The sequence below is a fragment of the Schistocerca nitens genome, chromosome 9, assembly GCF_023898315.1.
Source record: "Schistocerca nitens isolate TAMUIC-IGC-003100 chromosome 9, iqSchNite1.1, whole genome shotgun sequence".
Classification (NCBI taxonomy): domain Eukaryota; kingdom Metazoa; phylum Arthropoda; class Insecta; order Orthoptera; family Acrididae; genus Schistocerca; species Schistocerca nitens.
In genome coordinates, this window is record NC_064622.1 from 536,069,241 (window position 1) to 536,093,415 (window position 24,175).

Below are 24,175 nucleotides of genomic sequence, written 5' to 3' on the forward strand. Positions count from 1 at the left end.
TTATATTTAATTCCGATGCAATTTCTGTGTTTCATCGTCAATCGGAAGGTCCAATGGATACAGTAAACGTGCAGAGGTGCATCGGAATGTAAAACTGGTGACACAGGAAGCGCTCAAAGCATAGACAATAGAAAGACACATTCTTCCTGTACTTTAGTCGGCATTGTGTCTCTTATATTTAATTCCGACGCAATTTCTGTGTTTCATCGTCAATGGGAAGGTCCAAGGGATACAGTAACCCTGCAGAGGTGCATCGGAATATAAGACTGGTGACACAGCAGACGCTCAAAACATAGACAGTAGGAAGACTCAGTCTTTCTGTACTTAAGTCGGCATTGGGTCTCTTATATTTAATTCCGATGCAATTTCTGTGTTTCTTCGTCACTGTGAAGGTCCAAGGGATACAGTAAACCTGCAGAGGTGCATCGGAATGTAAAACTGTTGACACAGGAAACGCCCAAACATTGACAGTAGGAAGACTCAGTCTACCTGTACTTAAGTCGGCATTGTGTCTCTTATATTTAATTCCGATGCTATTTCTTTGTTTCATCGTCAATGGGAGGGTCCAATGGATACAGTAAACCTGCAGAGGAGCATCGGAATGTAAAATTGGTGACGCAGGAAACGCTCAAAACATAGACAGTAGGAGGACTCAATCTTCCTGTACTTAAGTCGACATTGTGTCTCTTATATTTAATTCCGATGCAATTTCTGTGATTCATCGTCAATGGGAAGGTCCAATGGTTACAGTAAACCTGCAGAGGTGCATCGGAATGTAAAACTGGTGACAGAGGAAACGCTCAAAACATATACAATAGAAAGACACACTCTTCCTGTACTTAAGTCGACATTGTGTCTCTTTTATTTCATTCCGATGCAATTTCTGTGTTTCATCGTCACTGTGAAGGTCCAGTGGGTACAGTGAACCTGCAGAGGTGCATCGGAATGTAAAACTGGTGACACAGGAAACGCTCAAAACATAGACAGTAGAAAGACTCAGTCTTCCTGTACTTAAGTCGGCATTGTATCTTTTATATTTAATTCCGATGCAATTTCTGTGTTTCATCGTCAATGGGGGGGGTTCAATGGATACAGTAAACCTGCAGAGGTGCATCGGAATGTAGAACTGATGACACAGGAAACGCTCAAAACGTAGAGAGTAGGAAGACTCAGTCTTCCTGTACTTAAGTCGGCGTTGTGTCTCTTATATTTAATTCCGATGTAATTTCTGTGTTTCATCGTCAATGGGAAGGTCCGATGGATACAGTAAACCTGCAGAGGTGCATCGGAATGTAAAACTGGTGACGCAGGAAACGCTCAAAAAATAGACAGTAGGAAGACTCAATCTTCCTGTACTTAAGTCGGCATTGTGTCTCTTATATTTAATTCCGGTGCAATTTCTGTGATTCATCGTCACTATGAAGGTCCAAGGGATACTGTAGACCTGCGTAGGTGCATCGGAATGTAAAACTGGAGACACAGGAAACGCTCAAAACATAGACAGTAGGAAGACGCAGTCTACCTCCACTTAAGACGTCATTGTGTCTCTTATATTTAATTGCGGTGCAATTTCTGTGTTTCATCGCCAATGGGAAGGTTCAAGGGACACAGTAAACCTGCAGAGGTGCATCGGAATGTAAAACTGGTGACGCTGGAAACGCTCAAAACATAGACAGTAGGAAGAATCAATGTTCCTGTACTTAAGTCGGCATTGTGTCTCTTATATTTAATTCCGATGCAATTTCTGTGTTTCATCGTTAATGGGAAGATCCAAGGGATACAGTAAACCTGCAGCGGTGCATCGGAATGTAAAACTGGTGAAACAGGAAACGCTCAAAACATAGACAGTAGGAAGACTCAGCCTTCCTGTACCTAAGTCGGCATTGTGTCTGTTATATTTAATTCCGATGCAATTTCTGTGTTTCATCGTCAATGGGAAGGTCCAATGGATATAGTAAACCTGCAGAGGTGCATCGGAATGTAAAACTGGTGACACAGGAAACGCTCAAAGCATATGCAATTGAAAGACACACTCTTCCTGTACTGAAGTCGACATTGTGTCTCTTATATTTCATTCCGATTCAATTTCTGTGTTTCATCGTCACTGTGAAGGTCCAGTGGATACAGTAAACCTGCATAGGTGCATCGGAATGTAAAACTGGTGACACAGGAAACGTTCAAAACATAGACAGTAGAAAGACTTAGTATTCCTGTACCTAAGTCGGCATTGTGTCTTTTATATTTAATTCCGATGTAATTTCTGTGTTTCATCGTCAATGGGAAGGTCCGATGGATACAGTAAACCTGCAGAGGTGCATCGGAATGTAAAACTGGTGACGCAGGAAACGCTCAAAACATAGACAGTAGGAAGACTCAATGTTCATGTACTTAAGTCGGCATTGTGTCTCTTATATTTAATTCCGATACAATTTCTGTGTTTCATCGTCAATGGGAAGATCCAAGGGATACAGTAAACCTGCAGAGGTGCATGGGAACGTAAAACTGGTGACACGGGAAACGCTCAAAACATAGACAGTAGGAAGACCCAGCCTTCCTGTTCTTAAGTCGGCATTGTGTCTCTTATATTTAATTCCGTGCTATTTCTGTGTTTCATCGTCAATGGGAAGGTCCAATGGATACAGTAAACCTGAAGAGGTGCATCGGAATGTAAAATTGGTGACGCAGGAAACGCTCAAATCATAGACAGTAGGATGACTCAGACTTCCTGTACCTAAGTCGGCATTGTATCTCTTATACTTAATTCCGATGCAATTTCTGTGTTTTTCCGTCAATGGGAAGAACCAAGGTATGTAGTAAACCTGCAGCGGTGCATTGGAATGTAAAAATGGTGACACAGGAAGCGCTCAAATCATAGACCGTACGAAGACTCAGTTTTCTTGTACTTAAGTCGGCGTTGTGTCTCTTACATTTAATTCCGATCCAATTTCTGTGCTTCGTCGTCAAAGGGAAGGTCCAATGGATACAGTAAACCTGCAGAAGTGGATCGGAATGTAAAACTGGTGACACAGGAAACGCTCAAAACATAGACAGTAGGAAGACTCAGTCTTCCTGTTCTTAAGTCGGCATTGAGTCGCTTACATTTAATTCCGATATATTTTCTGTGTTTCATCGTCAATGGGAAGGTGCAATGGATACAGTAAACCTGCAGAGGTGCATCGGAAAGTAAAACTGGTGACACAGGAAACGCTCAAAACATAGACCAAAAAAGACACATTCTTCCTGTACTTTAGTCGGCATTGTGTCTCTTATATTTAATTCCGATGCAATTTCTGTGTTTCATCGTCAATGGGAAGGTCCAAGTGATACAGTAACCCTGCAGAGTAGCATCGGAATATAAGACTGGTGACACAGCAGACGCTCAAAACATAGACAGTAGGAAGACTCAGTCTTTCTGTACTTAAGTCGGCATTGGATCTCTTATATTTAATTCCGATGCAATTTCTGTGTTTCTTCGTCACTGTGAAGGTCCAAGGGATACAGTAAACCTGCAGAGGTGCATCGGAATGTAAAACTGGAGACACAGGTAACGCTCAAAACATAGACAGTAGTAAGACTCAGTCTTCCTGTACTTAAGTCGGCATTGTGTCTCTTATATTTAATTCCGATAAAATTTCTGTGTTTCATCGTCAATGGGAAGATCCAAGGGATACAGAAAACCTGCAGAGGTGCATCGGAATGTAAAACTGTTGACACACGAAACGCCCAAACATTGACAGTAGGAAGACTCAGTCTACCTGTACTTAAGTCGGCGTTGTGTCTCTTATATTTCATTCCGATGTAATTTCTGTGTTTCATCGTCAATGGGAAGGTCCGATGGATACAGTAAACCTGCAGAGGTGCATCGGAATGTAAAACTGGTGACGCAGGAAACGCTAAAAAAATAGACAGTAGGAAGACTCAATCTTCCTGTACTTAAGTCGGCAATGTGTCTCTTATATTTAATTCCGGTGCAATTTCTGTGATTCATCGTCAATGGGAAGGTCAAAGGGATACAGTAAACATGCAGAGGTGCATCGGAATGTAAAACTGGTGACACAGGAAACGCTCAAAACATGGCCAGTAGTAAGACTCAGTCTTCCTGTACTTAAATCGGCATTGTGTCTGTTATATTTAATTCCGATGTAATTTCTGTGTTTCCTTGTCAATGGGAAGGTGCAAGGGATACAGCAAACCTGCAGAGGTGCATCGGAATGTAAAACTGGTGACACAGGAGACGCTCAAAACATAGACAGTAGGGAGACTCAGTCTTCCTGTACTTAAGTCGGCATTGTGTCTCTTATATTTAATTCCGATGCAATTTCTGTGTTTCATCGTCACTATGAAGGTCCTAGGGATACTGTAGACCTGCATAGGTGCATCGGAATGTAAAACTGGTGACACAGGAAACGCTCAAATCATAGACAGTAGGAAGACTCAGTCCTTCTGTACTTAAGTCGGCATTGTGTTTCTTATATTTAACTCCGATGGAATTTCTTTGTTTCATGGTCAATGGAAAAGGTCCAAGGGATACAGTAAATCTGCAGAGGTGCATCGGAATGTAAGACTGGTGACACAGGAGACGCTCAAAACATAGACAGTAGGGAGATTCAGTCTTCCTGTACCTAAGTAGGCATTGTGTCTCTTATATTTAATTCCGATGCAATTTCTGTGTTTCATCGTCACTATGAAGGTCCAAGGGATACTGTAGACCTGCATAGGTGCATCGGAATGTAAAACTGGAGACACAGGAAACGCTCAAAACATAGACAGTAGGAAGACTCAGTCTTCCTCCACTTAAGACGTCATTGTGTCTCTTATATTTAATTGCGGTGCAATTTCTGTGTTTCATCGCCAATGGGAAGGTTCAAGGGACACAGGAAACCTGCAGAAGTGCATCGGAATGTAAAACTGGTGACGCTGGAAACGCTCAAAACATAGACAGTAGGAAGACTCAATGTTCCTGTACTTAAGTCGGCATTGTGTCTCTTATATTTAATTCCGATGCAATTTCTGTGTTTCATCGTTAATGGGAAGATCCAAGGGATACAGTAAACCTGCAGCGGTGCATCGGAATGTAAAACTGGTGAAACAGGAAACGCTCAAAACATAGACAGTAGGAAGACTCAGCCTTCCTGTACCTAAGTCGGCATTGTGTCTGTTATATTTAATTCCGATGCAATTTCTGTGTTTCATCGTCAATGGGAAGGTCCAATGGATACAGTAAACCTGCAGAGGTGCATCGGAATGTAAAACTGGTGACACAGGAAACGCTCAAAGCATATGCAATTGAAAGACACACTCTTCCTGTACTGAAGTCGACATTGTGTCTCTTATATTTCATACCGATGCAATTTCTGTGTTTCATCGTCACTGTGAAGGTCCAGTGGATACAGTAAACTTGCATAGGTGCATCGGAATGTAAAACTGGTGACACAGGAAACGTTCAAAACATAGACAGTAGAAAGACTTAGTATTCCTGTACCTAAGTCGGCATTGTGTCTTTTATATTTAATTCCGATGTAATTTCTGTGTTTCATCGTCAATGGGAAGGTCCGATGAATACAGTAAACCTGCAGAGGTGCATCGGAATGTAAAACTGGTGACGCAGGAAACGCTCAAAACATAGACAGTAGGAAGACACAATGTTGCTGTACTTAAGTCGGCATTGTATCTCTTATATTTAATTCCGATACACTTTCTGTGTTTCATCGTCAATGGGAAGATCCAAGGGATACAGTAAACCTGCAGAGGTGCATGGGTATGTAAAACTGGTGACACGGGAAACGCTCAAAACATAGACAGTAGGAAGACCGAGCCTTCCTGTTCTTAAGTCGGCATTGTGTCTCTTATATTTAATTCCGTGCTATTTCTGTGTTTCATCGTCAATGGGAAGGTCCAATGGATACAGTAAACCTGAAGAGGTGCATCGGAATGTAAAATTGGTGACGCAGGAAACGCTCAAATCATAGACAGTAGGAAGACTCAGACTTCCTGTACCTAAGTCGGCATTGTATCTCTTATACTTAACTCCGATGCAATTTCTGTGTTTTTCCGTCAATGGGAAGAACCAAGGTATGTAGTAAACCTGCAGCGGTGCATTGGAATGTAAAAATGGTGACACAGGAAGCGCTCAAATCATAGACCGTACGAAGACTCAGTTTTCTTGTACTTAAGTCGGCGTTGTGTCTCTTACATTTAATTCCGATCCAATTTCTGTGCTTCGTCGTCAAAGAGAAGGTCCAATGGATACAGTAAACCTGCAGAAGTGGATCGGAATGTAGAACTGATGACACAGGGAACGCTCAAAACATAGACAGTAGGAAGACTCAGTCTTCCTGTACTTACGTCGGCATTGGGTCTCTTATATTTAATTCCGATGCAATTTCTGTGTTTGATCGTCAATGGGAAAGTCGAAGGGAAACAGTATACCTGCAGAGGTGCATCGGAATGTAAAACTGATGACACAGGAAACGCTCAAAACATAGACAGTTGGAAGACTCTGTCTTCTTGTACTTAAGACGTCATTGTGTCCCTTATATTTAAATCCGATGCAATTACTGTGTTTCATCGCAAATGGGAAGGGCCAAGGGACACAGTAAACCTGCAGAGGTGCATCGGAATGTAAAACTGGTGACACAGGAAACGCTCAAAACATTGACAGTAGGAAGACTCAATGTTCCTGTACTTAAGTCGGCATTGTGTCTCTTATATTTAATTCCGATAAAATTTCTGTGTTTCATCGTCAATGGGAAGATCCAAGGGATACAGTAAACCTGCAGAGGTGCATCGGAATGTAAAACTGGTGACACAGGAAACGCTCAAAACATAGACAGTAGGAAGATTCAGCCTTCCTGTTCTTAAGTCGGCATTGTGTCTCTTATATTTAATTCCGATGCTATTTCTGTGTTTCATCGTCAATGGGAAGGTGCAATGGATACAGTAAACCTCCAGAGGTGAATCGGAATGTAAAATTGGTGACGCAGGAAACGCTCAAAACATAGAGAGTAGGAAGACTCAATCTTCCTGTACTTAAGTCGACATTGTGTCTCTTATATTTAATTCCGATGCAATTTCTGTGTTTCATCGTCAATTGGAAGATCCAATCGATACAGTAAACCTGCAGAAGTGCATCGGAATGCAAAACTGGTGACACAGGAAATGCTCAAAACATAGCCAGTAGGAAGACTCAGCATACCTGTTCTTATGTCGGCATTGTGTCTCTTATATTTAATTCCGATGCAATTTATGTGTTTCATCGTCAATGGGAAGGTCCAGTGGATACAGTAAACGTGCAGAGGTGCATCGGAATGAAAATCTGGTGACACAGGAAACGATCAAAACATAGACAGTAGGAATACTCAGTCTTCCTGTACTTAAGTCGGCATTGTGTCTCTTACATTTAATTCCGATGCATTTTCTGTGTTTCATCGTCAATGGGAAGGTCCAATGGATACAGTAAACCTGCAGAGGTGCATCGGAATGTAAAACTGGTGACAGAGGAAACGCTCAAAGCATAGACAATAGAAAGACACACTCTTCCTGTACTTAAGTCGACATTGTGTCTCTCTTATTTCATTCCGATGCAATTTCTGAGTTTCATCGTCACTGTGAAGGTCCAGTGGATACAGTGAACCTGCAGAGGTGCATCGGAATGTAAAAGAGGTGACACAGGAAACGCTCAAAACATAGACAGTAGAAAGACTCAGTCTTCCTGTACTTAAGTCGGCATTGTATCTTTTATATTTAATTCCGATGCAATTTCTGTGTTTCATCGTCAATGTGGGGGTTCAATGGATACAGTAAACCTGCAGAGGTGCATCGGAATGTAGAACTGATGACACAGGAAACGCTCAAAACGTAGAGAGTAGGAAGACTCAGTCTTCCTGTACTTAAGTCGGCGTTGTGTCTCTTATATTTAATTCCGATGTAATTTCTGTGTTTCATCGTCAATGGGAAGGTCCGATGGATACAGTGAACCTGCAGAGGTGCATCGGAATGTAAAACTGGTGACGCAGGAAACGCTCAAAAAATAGACAGTAGGAAGACTCAATCTTCCTGTACTTAAGTCGGCATTGTGTCTCTTATATTTAATTCCGGTGCAATTTCTGTGATTCATCGTCAATGGGAAGGTCAAAGGGATACAGTAAACCTGCAGAGGTGCATCGGAATGTAAAACTGGTGACACAGGAAACGCTCAAAACATGGCCAGTAGTAAGACTCAGTCTTCGTGTACTTAAATCGGCATTGTGTCTGTTATATTTAATTCCGATGTAATTTCTGTGTTTCCTTGTCAATGGGAAGGTGCAAGGGATACAGCAAACCTGCAGAGGTGCATCGGAATGTAAAACTGGTGACACAGGAGACGCTCAAAACATAGTCAGTAGGGAGACTCAGTCTTCCTGTACTTAAGTCGGCATTGTGTCTCTTATATTTAATTCCGATGCAATTTCTGTGTTTCATCGTCACTATGAAGGTCCAAGGGATACTGTAGACCTGCATAGGTGCATCGGAATGTAAAACTGGTGACACAGGAAACGCTCAAATCATAGACAGTAGGAAGACTCAGTCCTTCTGTACTTAAGTCGGCATTGTGTTTCTTATATTTAACTCTGATGGAATTTCTTTGTTTCATGGTCAATGGAAAAGGTCCAAGGGATACAGTAAACCTGCAGAGGTGCATCGGAATGTAAGACTGGTGACACAGGAGACGCTCAAAACATAGACAGTAGGGAGATTCAGTCTTCCTGTACCTAAGTAGGCATTGTGTCTCTTATATTTAATTCCGATGCAATTTCTGTGTTTCATCGTCACTATGAAGGTCCAAGGGATACTGTAGACCTGCATAGGTGCATCGGAATGTAAAACTGGAGACACAGGAAACGCTCAAAACATAGACAGTAGGAAAACTCAGTCTTCCTCCACTTAAGACGTCATTGTGTCTCTTATATTTAATTGCGGTGCAATTTCTGTGTTTCATCGCCAATGGGAAGGTTCAAGGGACACAGTAAACCTGCAGAAGTGCATCGGAATGTAAAACTGGTGACGCTGGAAACGCTCAAAACATAGACAGTAGGAAGATTCAATGTTCCTGTACTTAAGTCGGCATTGTGTCTCTTATATTTAATTCCGATGCAATTTCTGTGTTTCATCGTTAATGGGAAGATCCAAGGGATACAGTAAACCTGCAGAGGTGCATCGGAATGTAAAACTGGTGAAACAGGAAACGCTCAAAACATAGACAGTAGGAAGACTCAGCCTTCCTGTACCTAAGTCGGCATTGTGTCTGTTATATTTAATTCCGATGCAATTTCTGTGTTTCATCGTCAATGGGAAGGTCCAATGGATACAGTAAACCTGCAGAGGTGCATCGGAATGTAAAACTGGTGACACAGGAAACGCTCAAAGCATATGCAATTGAAAGACACACTCTTCCTGTACTGAAGTCGACATTGTGTCTCTTATATTTCATTCCGATGCAATTTCTGTGTTTCATCGTCACTGTGAAGGTCCAGTGGATACAGTAAACCTGCATAGGTGCATCGGAATGTAAAACTGGTGACACAGGAAACGTTCAAAACATAGACAGTAGAAAGACTTAGTATTCCTGTACCTAAGTCGGCATTGTGTCTTTTATATTTAATTCCGATGTAATTTCTGTGTTTCATCGTCAATGGGATGGTCCGATGGATACAGTAAACCTGCAGAGGTGCATCGGAATGTAAAACTGGTGACGCAGGAAACGCTCAAAATATAGACAGTAGGAAGACTCAATGTTCCTGTACTTAAGTCGGCATTGTGTCTCTTATATTTAATTCCGATACAATTTCTGTGTTTCATCGTCAATGGGAAGATCCAAGGGATACAGTAAACCTGCAGAGGTGCATGGGAATGTAAAACTGGTGACACGGGAAACGCTCAAAACATAGACAGTAGGAAGATCCAGCCTTCCTGTTCTTAAGTCGGCATTGTGTCTCTTATATTTAATTCCGTGCTATTTCTGTGTTTCATCGTCAATGGGAAGGTCCAATGGATACAGTAAACCTGAAGAGGTGCATCGGAATGTAAATTTGGTGACGCAGGAAACGCTCAAATCATAGACAGTAGGAAGACTCAGACTTCCTGTACCTAAGTCGGCATTGTATCTCTTAAACTTAATTCCGATGCAATTTCTGTCTTTTTCCGTCAATGGGAAGGACCAAGGTATGTAGTAAACCTGCAGCGGTGCATTGGAATGTAAAAATGGTGACACAGGAAGCGCTCAAATCATAGACCGTACGAAGACTCAGTTTTCTTGTACTTAAGTCGGCATTGTGTCTTTTATATTTAATTCCGATGCAATTTCTGTGTTTCATCTCAATGGGGGGGTCCAATGGATACAGTAAACCTGCAGAGGTGCATCGGAATGTAGAACTGATGACACAGGGAACGCTCAAAACATAGACAGTAGGAAGACTCAGTCTTCCTGTACTTACGTCGGCATTGGGTCTCTTATATTTAATTCCGATGCAATTTCTGTGTTTGATCGTCAATGGGAAAGTCGAAGGGAAACAGTATACCTGCAGAGGTGCATCGGAATGTAAAACTGATGACACAGGAAACGCTCAAAACATAGACAGTTGGAAGACTCTGTCTTCTTGTACTTAAGACGTCATTGTGTCCCTTATATTTAAATCCGATGCAATTACTGTGTTTCATCGCAAATGGGAAGGGCCAAGGGACACAGTAAACCTGCAGAGGTGCATCGGAATGTATAACTGGTGACACAGGAAACGCTCAAAACATTGACAGTAGGAAGACTCAATGTTCCTGTACTTAAGTCGGCATTGTGTCTCTTATATTTAATTCCGATAAAATTTCTGTGTTTCATCGTCAATGGGAAGATCCAAGGGATACAGTAAACCTGCAGAGTTGCATCGGAATGTAAAACTGGTGACACAGGAAACGCTCAAAACATAGACAGTAGGAAGATTCAGCCTTCCTGTTCTTAAGTCGGCATTGTGTCTCTTATATTTAATTCCGATGCTATTTCTGTGTTTCATCGTCAATGGGAAGGTGCAATGGGTACAGTAAACCTCCAGAGGTGAATCGGAATGTAAAATTGGTGACGCAGGAAATGCTCAAAACATAGCCAGTAGGAAGACTCAGCATACCTGTTCTTATGTCGGCATTGTGTCTCTTATATTTAATTCCGATGCAATTTATGTGTTTCATCGTCAATGGGAAGGTCCAGTGGATACAGGAAACGTGCAGAGGTGCATCGGAATGAAAATCTGGTGACACAGGAAACGATCAAAACATAGACAGTAGGAATACTCAGTCTTCCTGTACTTAAGTCGGCATTGTGTCTCTTACATTTAATTCCGATGCATTTTCTGTGTTTCATCGTCAATGGGAAGGTCCAATGGATACAGTAAACCTGCAGAGGTGCATCGGAATGTAAAACTGGTGACAGAGGAAACGCTCAAAGCATAGACAATAGAAAGACACACTCTTCCTGTACTTAAGTCGACATTGTGTCTCTCTTATTTCATTCCGATGCAATTTCTGAGTTTCATCGTCACTGTGAAGGTCCAGTGGATACAGTGAACCTGCAGAGGTGCATCGGAATGTAAAAGAGGTGACACAGGAAACGCTCAAAACATAGACAGTAGGAAGACTCAGTCTTTCTGTACTTAAGTCGGCATTGTGTCTCTTATATTTAATTCCGATACAATTTCTGTGTTTCATCGTCAATGGGAAGGTCCAATGGAGACAGTAAACCAGCAGAGGTGCATCGGAATGTAAAACTGGTGACACAGGAAACGCTCAAAACATAGACAGTAGAAAGACTCAGTCTTCCTGTACTTAAGTCGGCATTGTGTCTTCTATATTTAATACCGATGCAATTTCTGTGTTTCATCGTCAATGGGGGGGGGGGGGTCGAATGGGTACAGTAAACCTGCAGAGGTGCATCGGAATGTAGAACTGATGACACAGGAAACGCTCAAAACATAGACAGTAGGAAGACTCAGTCTTCCTGTACTTAAGTCGGCATTGTGTCTCTTATATTTAATTCCGATGCAATTTCTGTGTTTCATCGTCAATGGGAAAGTCGAAAGGAAACAGTATACGTGCAGAGGTGCATCGGAATGTAAAACTGGTGACACAGGAAACGCTCAAAACATATACAGTAGGAAGACTCTGTCTTCCTGTACTTAAGTCGGCATTGTGTCTCTTATATTTAATTCCGATGCAATTTCTGTCTTTCATAGTCACTTTGAAGGTCCAAGGGATACAGGAAAACCTGCAGAGGTGCATGGGAATGTAAAACTGGTGACACAGGAAACGCTCAAAACATAGACAGTTGGAAGTCTCTGTCTTCCTGTACTTAAGACGACATTGAGTCCCATATACTTAATTCCGCTGCAATTTCTGTGTTTCATCGCAAATGGGAAGGTCCAAGGGACACTGAAAACCTGCAAAGGTGCATCGGAATGTAAAACTGGTGACACTGGAAACGCTCAAAATGTTGACTGTAAGAAGACTCAGTTTTCGGCGTTGTGTCTATTATATTTAATTCCGATGTAATTTCTGTATTTCATCGTCAATGGGAATGTGCGATGGATACAGTAAACCTGCAGAGGTGCATCGGAATGTAAAACTGGTGACAGAAGAAACGCTAAAAACATAGACAGTAGGTAGACTCAATCTTCCTGTACTTAAGTCGACATTGTGTCTCTTATATTTAATTCCGATGCAATTTCTGTGTTTCATCGTCAATTGGAAGATCCAAGGGATACAGTAAACCTGCAGAGGTGCATCGGAATGTAAAACTGGTGACACAGGAAATGCTCAAATTATAGACAGTAGGAAGACTCAGCATACCTGTTCTTATGTCGGCATTGTGTCTCTTATATTTAATTCCGATGCAATTTCTGTGTTTCATATCAATGGGAAGGTCCAATGGATACAGTAAACGTGCAGAGGTGCATCGGAATGAAAAACTGGTGACACAGGAAATGCTCAAAACATAGACAGTAGGAATACTCAGTCTTCCTGTACTTAGTTCGGCATTGTGTTTCTTATATTTAAATCTGATGCAATTTCTGTGTTTCGTCGTCAGTGGGAAGGTCCAAGGGATAGAGTAAACCTGCAGCGGTGCATCGGAATGTAAAACTGGTGACACAGGAAGCGGTCAAAACATAGACACTAAGAAGACTCAGATTTCTAGTACTGAAGTCTTCATTGTGTCTCTTATATTTAATTTAGATGCAATTACTGTGTTTCATCGTCACTGTGAAGGTCCAAGGGATACAATAAACCTGCAGAGGTGCATCAAAATGTAAAACTGATGACACGGGAAACGCTCAAAACGTAGACAGTAGGAAGATTCAGTCTTCCTGTACCTAAGTCGGCATTGTACCTCTTATATTTAATTTCGACGCAATTTCTGTGTTTTTTCGTCAATGGTAAGGTCCAAGGTATACAGTAAACCTGCAGAGGTGCATTGGAATGTAAAAATGGTGACACAGGAAACGCTCAAATCATAGACCGTAAGAAGACTCAGTTTTCTTGTACTTAAGTCGGCGTTGTGTCCCTTATATTTAATTCCGATGCAATTTCTGTGCTTCGTTGTCAAAGGGAAGGTCCAATGGATACAGTAAACCTGCAGAGGTGCATCGGAATGTAAAACTGGTGACAGAGGAAACGCTCAAAGCATAGACAATAGAAAGACATACTCTTCCTGTACTTAAGTCGACATTGTGTCTCTTTTATTTCATTCCGATGCAATTTCTGTGTTTCATCGTCACTGTGAAGGTCCAATGGATACAGTAAACCTGCAGAGGTGCATCGGAATGTAAAACTGGTGACACAGGAAACGCTCAAAACATAGACAGTAGAAAGACTCAGTCTTCCTGTACTTAAGTCGGCATTGTGTCTTTTAGATTTAATTCCCATGCAATTTCTGTGTTTCATCGTCAATGGGGGGGTCCAATGGATACAGTAAACCTGCAGAGGTGCACCGGAATGTAGAACTGATGACAAAGGGAACGCTCAAAACATAGACAGTAGGAAGACTCAGTCTTCCTGTACTTAAGTCGGCACTGTGTCTCTTATATTTTATTCCTATTCAATTTCTGTTTTTCATCGTCAATGGGAAGGTCCAAGGGATACAGGAAAACCTGCAGAGGTGCATGGGAATGTAAAACTGGTGACGCAGGAAACGCTTAAAAAATATACAGTAGGAAGACTCAATCTTCCTGTACTTAAGTCGGCATTGTGTCTCTTATATTTAATTCCGACGCAATTTCTGTGAATCATCGTCAATGGGATGGTCAAAGGGATACAGTAAACCTGCAGAGGTGCATCGGAATGTAAACCTGGTGACACAGGAAACGCTCAAAACATAGACAGCAGTAAGACTCAGACTTCCTGTACTTATGTCGGCATTGTGTCTGTTATATTTAATTCCGATGTAATTTCTGTGTGTCATTGTCAATGGGATTGTGCAAGGGATACAGCAAACCTGCAGAGGTGCATCGGAATGTAAAACTGGTGACACAGGAAACGTTCAATACATAGAGAGTAGGAAGACTCAGTCTTTCTGTACTTAAGTCGACATTGTGTCTCTTATATTTAATTCCGATGCAATTTTTGTGTTTCATCGTCACTATGGAGGTCCAACGGATACTGTAGACCTACATAGGTGCATCGGAATGTAAAACTGGTGACACAGGAACCGCTCAAAACATAGACAGTAGGTAGACTCAGTCTTCCTGTACATAAGTCGGCATTGTGTCTCTTATATTTAATTCCGATGCAATTTCTGTGTTTCATCGTCAATGGGAAGGTCCAATGGAGACAGTAAACCTGCAGAGGTGCATCGGAATGTAAAACTGGTGACACAGGAAACGCTCAAAACATAGACAGTAGGAAGACACAATGTTCCTGTACTTAAGTCGGCATTGTGTCTCTTATATTTAATTCCGATGCAATTTCTGTATTTCATCGACAATGGGAATATCCAAGGGATACAGTAATCCTGGAGAGGTGCATCGGAATGTAAAACTGGTGACACAGGAAACGCTCAAAACATATACAGTAATAAGACTCTGTATTCCTGTACTTAAGTCGGCATTGTGTCTCTTATATTTAATTCCGATGCAATTTCTGTGTTTCATCGTCACTTCGAAGGTCCAAGGGATACAGGAAAACCTGCAGAGGTGCATGGGAATGTAAAACTGGTGACACAGGAAACGCTCAAAACATAGACAGTTGGAAGACTCTGTCTTCCTGTACTTAAGACGTCATTGAGTCCCTTATACTTAATTCCGATGCAATTTCTGTGTTTCATCGCAAATTGGAAGGTCCAAGGGACACAGTAAACCTGCAAAGGTGCATCGGAATGTAAAACTGGTGACACTGGAAACGCTCAAAATGTTGACTGTAAGAAGACTCAGTTTTCGGCGTTGTGTCTCTTATATTTAATTCCGATGTAATTTCTGTATTTCATCGTCAATGGGAATGTGCGATGGATACAGTAAACCTGCAGAGGTGCATCGGAATGTAAAACTGGTGACGCAGGAAACGCGCAAAACATAGACAGTAGGAAGACTCAATGTTCATGTACTTATGTCGGCATTGTGTCTCTTATATTTAATTCCGATAAAATTTCTGTGTTTCATCGTCAATGGGAAGATCCAAGGGATACAGTAAACCTGCAGAGGTGCATCGGAATGTAAAACTGGTGACAGAGGAAACGCTCAAAACATAGACAGTAGGAAGACTCAATGTTCCTGTACTTAAGTCGACATTGTGTCTTTTATATTTAATTCCGATGCAATTTCTGTGTTTCGTCGTCAATTGGAAGATCCAAGGGATACAGTAAACCTGCCGAGGTGCATCGGAATGTAAAACTGGTGACACAGGAAATGCTCAAAACATAGACAGTAGGAATACTCAGTCTTCCTGTACTTAGTTCGGCATTGTGTTTCTTATATTTAAATCTGATGCAATTTCTGTGTTTCGTCGTCAGTGGGAAGGTCCAAGGGATAGAGTAAACCTGCAGAGGTGCATCGGAATGTAAAACTGGTGACACAGGAAGCGGTCAAAACATAGACCCTAAGAAGACTCAGTTTTCTAGTACTGAAGTCTTCATTGTGTCTCTTATATTTAATTTAGATGCAATTACTGTGTTTCATCGTCACTGTGAATGTTCAAGGGATACAGTAAACCTGCAGAGGTGCATCAAAATGTAAAACTGATGACACAGGAAACGCTCAAAACGTAGACAGTAGGAAGATTCAGTCTTCCTGTACCTATGTCGGCATTGTATCTCTTATATTTAATTTCGACGCAATTTCTGTGTTTTTTCGTCAATGGGAAGGTCCAAGGTAAATAGTAAATCTGCAGAGGTGCATTGGAATGTAAAAATGGTGACACAGGAAACGCTCAAATCATAGACCGTAAGAAGACTCAGTTTTCTTGTACTTAAGTCGGCGTAGTGTCCCTTATATTTAATTCCGATGCAATTTCTGTGCTTCGTCGTCAAAGGGAAGGTCCAATGGATACAGTAAACCTGCAGAGGTGGATCGGAATGTAAAACTGGTGACACAGGTAACGCTCAAAACATAGACAGTAGGAAGACTCAGTCTTCCTGTACTTAGGTCGGCATTGTGTCTCTTATATTTAATTCCGATGCATTTTCTGTGTTTCATCATCAATGGGAAGGTCCAATGGATACAGTAAACCTGCAGAGGTGCATCGGAATGTAAAACTGGTGACACAGGAAACGCTCAAAGCATAGACAATAGAAAGACACACTCTTCCTGTACTTAAGTCGACATTGTGTCTCTTTTATTTCATTCCGATGCAATTTCTGTGTTTCATCGTCAATAGGATATTCGAAGGGAAACAGTATACCTGCAGAGCTGCATCGGAATGTAAAAGTGGTGACACAGGAAACGCTCAAAACATAGACAGTAGGAAGACTCAGTCTTCCTGTACTTAAGTCGGCATGTGTTGTTGTTGTGGTCTTCAGTCCTCAGGCTGGTTTGATGCAGCTCTCCATGTTACTCCATCCTGTGCAAGCTTCTTCATCTCCCAGTACCTACTGCAACCTACATCCTTCTGAATCTGCTTAGTGTATTGATCTCTTGGTCTCCCTCTACGATTTTCACCCTCCACGCTGCCCTCCAATGCTAAATTTGTGATCCATTGATGCCTTAAAACATGTCCTACCAAGCGATCCCTTCTTCTAGTCAAGTTGTGCCACAGACTTCTCTTCTCCCCAATCCTATTCAATACCTCCTCATTAGTTACGTGATCTACCCACCTTATCTTCAGCATTCTTCTGTAGCACCACATTTCGAAAGCTTCTATTCTCTTCTTGTCCAAACTGGTTATCGTCCATGTTTCACTTCCATACATGGCTACACTCCATACAAATACTTTCAGAAACGACTTCCTGACACTTAAATCTATACTCGATGTTAACAAATTTCTCTTCTTCAGAAACGATTTCCTTGCCATTGCCAGTCTACATTTTATATCCACTCTACTTCGACCATCATCAGTTATTTTACTCCCTAAATAGCAAAACTCCTTTACTACTTTAAGTGTCTCATTTCCTAATCTAATCCCCTCAGCATCACCCGATTTAATTTGACTACATTCCATTATCCTCGTTTTGCTTTTGTTGATATTCATCTTATATCCTCCTTTCAAGACACTGTCCATTCCGTTCAACTGCTCTTCCAAGTCCTTTGCTGTCTCTGACAGAATTGCAATGTCATCGGCGAACCGCAAAGTTTTGACTTCTTCTCCATGAATTTTAATACCTACACCGAATTTTTCTTTTGTTTCCTTTACTGCTTGCTCAATATACAGATTGAATAACATCGGGGAGAGGCTACAACCCTGTCTCACTCCCTTCCCAACCACTGCTTCCCTTTCATGCCCCTCGACTCTTATAACTGCCATCTGGTTTCTGTACAAATTGTAAATAGCCTTTCGCTCCCTGTATTTTACCCCTGCCACCTTCAGAATTTGAAAGAGAGTATTCCAGTTAACGTTGTCAAAAGCTTTCTCTAAGTCTACAAATGCTAGAAATGTAGGTTTTCCTTTTCTTAATCTTTCTTCTAAGATAAGTCGTAAGGTTAGTATTGCCTCTCGTGTTCCAACATTTCTACGGAATCCAAACTGATCTTCCCCGAGGTCCGCTTCTACCAGTTTTTGCATTCGTCTGTAAAGAATTCGCGTTAGTATTTTGCAGCTGTGGCTTATTAAACTGATTGTTCGGTAATTTTCACATCTGTCAACACCTGCCTTCTTTGGGATTGGAATTATTATATTCTTCTTGAAGTCTGAGGGTATTTCGCCTGTCTCATACATCTTGCTCACCAGATGGTAGAGTTTTGTCATGACTGGCTCTCCCAAGGCCATCAGTAGTTCTAATGGAATGTTGTCTACTCCCGGGGCCTTGTTTCGACTCAGGTCTTTCAGTGCTCTGTCAAACTCTTCACGCAGTATCTTATCTCCCATTTCATCTTCATCTACATCCTCTTCCATTTCCATAATATTGTCCTCAAGTACATCACCCTTGTATAAACCCGCTATATACTCCTTCCACCTTTCTGCCTTCCCTTCTTTGCTTAGAACTGGGTTGCCTTGATATTCATACAAGTGGTTCTCTTCTCTCCAAAGGTCTCTTTAATTTTCCTGTAGGCAGTATCTATCTTACCCCTAGTGAGACAAGCCTCTACATCCTTACATTTGTCCTCTAGCCATCCCTGCTTAGCCATTTTGCACTTTCTGTCGATCTCATTTTTGAGACGTTTGTATTCCCTTTTGCCTGCTTCATTTACTGCATTTTTGTATTTTCTCCTTTCATCAATTAAATTCAATATTTCTTCTGTTACCCAAGGATTTCTATTAGCCCTCGTCTTTTTACCTACTTGATCCTCTGCTGCCTTCACTACTTCATCCCTCAGAGCTACCCATTCTTCTTGTACTGTATTTCTTTCCCCCATTCCTGTCAATTGTTCCCTTATGCTCTCCCTGAGACTCTGTACAACCTCTGGTTCTTTCAGTTTATCCAGGTCCCATCTCCTTAAATTCCCACCTTTTTGCAGTTTCTTCAGTTTCAATCTGCAGTTCATAACCAATAGATTGTGGTCAGAATCCACATCTGCCCCTGGAAATGTCTTACAATTTAAAACCTGGTTCCTATTAGTATCTCCAGGATTCTTCCATGTATACAACCTTCTTTTATGATTCTTGAACCAAGTGTTAGCTATGATTAAGTTATGCTCTGTGCAAAATTCTACAAGGCGGCTTCCTCTTTCATTTCTTCCCCCCAATCCATATTCACCTACTACGTTTATTTCTCTCCCTTTTCCTACTGACGAATTCCAGTCACCCATGACTATTAAATTTTCGTCTCCCTTCACTACCTGAATAATTTCTTTTATCTCGTCATACATTTCATCAATTTCTTCATCATCTGCAGAGCTAGTTGGCATATAAACTTGTACTACTGTAGTAGGCATGGGCTTTGTGTGTATCTTGGCCACAATAATGCGTTCACTATGCTGTTTGTAGTAGCTAACCCACACTCCTATTTTTTTTTATTCATTATTAAACCTACTCCTGCATTACCTCTATTTGATTTTGTATTTATAACCCTGTAATCACCTGACCAAAAGTCTTGTTCCTCCTGCCACCGAACTTCACTAATTCCCACTATATCTAACTTTAACCTATCCATTTCCCTTTTTAAATTTTCTAACCTACCTGCCCGATTAAGGGATCTGACATTCCACGCTCCGATCCGTAGAATGCCAGTTTTCTTTCTCCTGATAGCGACGTCCTCTTGAGTAGTCCCCGCCCGGAGATCCGAATGGGGGACTATTTTACCTCCGGAATATTTTACCCAAGAGGACGCCATCATCATTTAATCATACAGTAAAGCTGCATGTCCTCGGGAAAAATTACAGCTGTAGTTTCCCCTTGCTTTCAGCCGTTCGCAGTACCAGCACAGCAAGGCCGTTTTGGTTAATGTTACAAGGCCAGATCAGTCAATCATCCAGACTGTTGCCCCTGCAACTACTGAAAAGGCTGCTGCCCCTCTTCAGGAACCACATGTTTGTCTGGCCTCTCAACATATACCCCTCCGTTGTGGTTGCACCAACGGTATTGTGTCTCTTATATTTAATTCCGATGCAATTTCTGTGTTTCATCGTCACTTTGAAGGTCCAAGGGATAGAGGAAAACCTGCAGAGGTGCATGGGAATGTAAAACTGGTGACACAGGAAACGCTCAAAACATAGACAGTTGGAAGACTCTGTCTTCCTGTACTTAGGACGTCATTGTGTCCCTTATATTTAATTCCTATGCAATTTCTGTGTTTCATCGCAAATCGGAAGGTCCAAGGGACACAGAAAACCTGCAGAGGTGCATCGGAATGAAAAACTGGTGACACTGGAAACGCTCAAAACGTAGACCATAAGAAGACTCAGTTTTCTTGTACTTAAGTCGGCATTGTGTCCCTTATATTTAATTCCGACGCAATTTCTGCGATTCATCGTCAATGGGAAGGTCAAAGGTATACAGTAAACCTACAGAGGTGCATCGGAATGTAAAACTGGTGACACAGGAAACGCTCAAAACATAGACAGTAGGAAGACTCAGTCTTCCTGTACTTAGGTCGGCATTGTGTCTTTTATATTTAATTCCGATGCAATTTCTGTGTTTCATCGTCAATGGGGGGGTCCAAGAGATAAGTAAACCTGCAGAGGTGCATCGGAATGTAGAACCGATGACACAGGAAACGCTCAAAACATAGACAGTAGGAAGACTCAGTCTTCCTGTACGTAAGTCGGCACTGTGTCTCTTATATTTTATTCCGATTCAATTTCTGTTTTTCATCGTCAATGGGAAGGTCCAAGGGATACAGGAGAACCTGCAGAGGTGCATGGGAATGTAAAACTGGTGACGCAGGAAACGCTCAAAAAATATACAGTAGGAAGACTCAATCTTCCTGTACTTAAGTCGGCATTGTGTCTCTTATATTTAATTCCGACGCAATTTCTGTGAATCATCGTCAATGGGAAGGTCAAAGGGATACAGTAAACCTGCAGAGGTGCATCGGAATGTAAAACTGGTGACACAGGAAACGCTCAAAACATAGACAGTAGTAAGACGCAGACTTCCAGTACTTAAGTCGGCATTGTGTCTGTTATATTTAATTCCGATGTAATCTCTGTGTTTCATTGTCAATGGGATTGTGCAAGGGATACAGCAAACCTGCAGAGGTGCATCGGAATGTAAGACTGGTGACACAGGAAACGTTCAATACATAGAGAGTAGGAAGACTCAATCTTTCTGTACTTAAGTCGACATTGTGTCTCTTATATTTAATTCCGATGCAATTTTTGTGTTTCATCGTCACTATGGAGGTCCAACGGATACTGTAGACCTACATAGGTGCATCGGAATGTAAAACTGGTGACACAGGAAACGCTCAAAACATAGACAGTAGGAAGACTCAGTCTTCCTGTACATAAGTCGGCACTGTGTCTCTTATATTTAATTCCGATGCAACTTCTGTGTTTCATCGTCAATGGGAAGGTCCAATGGAGACAGTAAACCTGCAGAGGTGCATCGGAATGTAAAACTGGTGACACAGGAAACGCTCAAAACATAAACAGTAGAAAGACTCAGTCTTCCTGTACTTAAGTCGGCATTGTGTCTTTTATATTTAATTCAGATGCAATTTCTGTGTTTCATCCTCAATGGGGGGGTCCAATGGATACAGTAAACCTGCAGAGGTGCATCGGAATGTAGAACTGATGACACAGGTAACGCTCAATACATAGACAGTAGGAAGACTCAGTCTTCCTGTACTTAAGTCGGCATTGTGTCTCTTATATTTAATTCCGATGCAATTTCTGTGTTTCATCGTCAATGGGAAAGTCGAAGGGAAACAGTATACGTGCAGAGGTGCATCGGAATGTAAAACTGGTGACACAGGAAACGCTCAAAACATATACAGTAGGAAGACTCTGTCTTCCTGTACTTAAGTCGAAATTGCGTCTCTTATATTTAATTCCGATGCAATTTCCTTGTTTCATCGTCACTTTGAAAGTCCAAGGGATACAGGAAAACCTGCAGAGGTGCATGGGAATGTAAAACTGGTGACACAGGAAGCGGTCAAAACATAGACAGTAGGAAGACTCAGTCTTCCTGTACTTAGGTCGGCATTGTGTCTGTTATATTTAAATCCGATGCATTTTCTGTGTTTCATCGTCAATGAGGGGGTGCAATAGATACAGTAAACCTGCAGAGGTGCATCGGAATGTAGAACCGATGACACAGGAAACGCTCAAAACATAGACAGTAGGAAGACTCAGTCTTCCTGTACTTAGGTCGGCATTGTGTCTCTTATATTTAATTCCGATGCAATTTCTGTGTTTCATCGTCAATAGGAAAGTCGAAGGGAAACAGTATACCTGCAGAGCTGCATCGGAATATAAAACTGCTGACACAGGATACGCTCAAAACATAGACAGTAGGAAGACTCTGTCTTCCTGTACGTAAGTCGGCATTGTGTCTCTTATATTTAATTCCGATTGCAATTTCTGTGTTTCATCGTCACTTTGAAGCTCCAAGGGATACAGGAAAACCTGCAGAGGTGCATCGTAATGTAAAACTGGTGACGCAGGAAACGCGCAAAACATAGACAGTAGGAAGACTCAATGTTCCTGTACTTATGTCGGCATTGTGTCTCTTATATTTAATTCCGATAAAATTTCTGTGTTTCATCGTCAATGGGAAGATCCAAGGGATACAGTAAACCTGCAGAGGTGCATCGGAATGTAAAACTGGTGACAGAGGAAACGCTCAAAACATAGACAGTAGGAACACTCAATCCTCCTGAAGTCGACATTGTGTCTCTTATATTTAATTCCGATGCAATTTCTGTGTTTCATCGTCAATTGGAAGATCCAAGGGATACAGTAAACCTGCAGAGGTGCATCGGAATGTAAAACTGGTGACACAGGAAATGCTCAAATTATAGACAGTAGGAAGACTCAGCATACCTGTTCTTATGTCGGCATTGTGTCTCTTATATGTAATTCCGATGCAATTTCTGTGTTTCATATCAATGGGAAGGTCCAATGGATGCAGTACACGTGCAGAGGTCCATCGGAATGAAAAACTGGTGACACAGGAAACGATAAAAACATAGACAGTAGGAATACTCAGTCTTCCTGTACTTAGTTCGGCATTGTGTTTCTTATATTTAAATCTGAAGCAATTTCTGTGTTTCGTCGTAATTGGGAAGGTCTAAGGGATAGAGTAAACCTGCAGAGGTGCATCGGAATGTAAAACTGGTGACACAGGAAGCGGTCAAAACATAGACCCTAAGAAGACTCAGTTTTCTAGTACTGAAGTCGGCATTGTGTCTCTTATATTTAATTTAGATGCAATTTCTGTGTTTCATCGTCACTGTGAAGGTCCAATGGATACAGTAAACCTGCAGGGGGGCATCGGAATGTAAAACTTGGGACACAAGAAACGCTCAAAACATAAACAGTAGGAAGAGTGAGTCTTCCTGTTCTTAAGTCGGCATTGTGTCTTTTTTATTTAATTCCGATGCAATTTCTGTGTTCATCGTCAATGGTAAGGTCCAATGGATACAGTAAATCTGCAGAGCTGCATCGGAATGTAAAACTGATGACACAGGAAACGCTCAAAACATAGACAGTAGGAAGACTCAGTCTTCCTGTACTTAAGTCGGCATTGTGTCTCTTATATATAATTCCGATTCAATTTCTGTGTCTCATCGTCAATGGGAAAGTCGAAGGGAAACAGTATACCTGCAGAGGTGCATCGGAATGTAAAACTGCTGACACACGAAACGCTCAAAACATAGACAGTTGGAAGACTCAGTCTTCCTGTACTTAAGTCGACATTGTGTCTCTTATATTTAAATCCGATGCGATTTCTCTGTTTCATTGTCAATGGGAATGTGCAAGGGATACAGCAATCCTGCAGATGTGCATCGGAATGTAAAACTGGTGACACAGGAAACGCTCAAAACATAGAGAGTAGGTAAACTCAGTCTTTCTGTACTTAAGTCGACATTGTGTCTCTTATATTTAATTCCGATGCAATTTCTGTGTTTCATCGT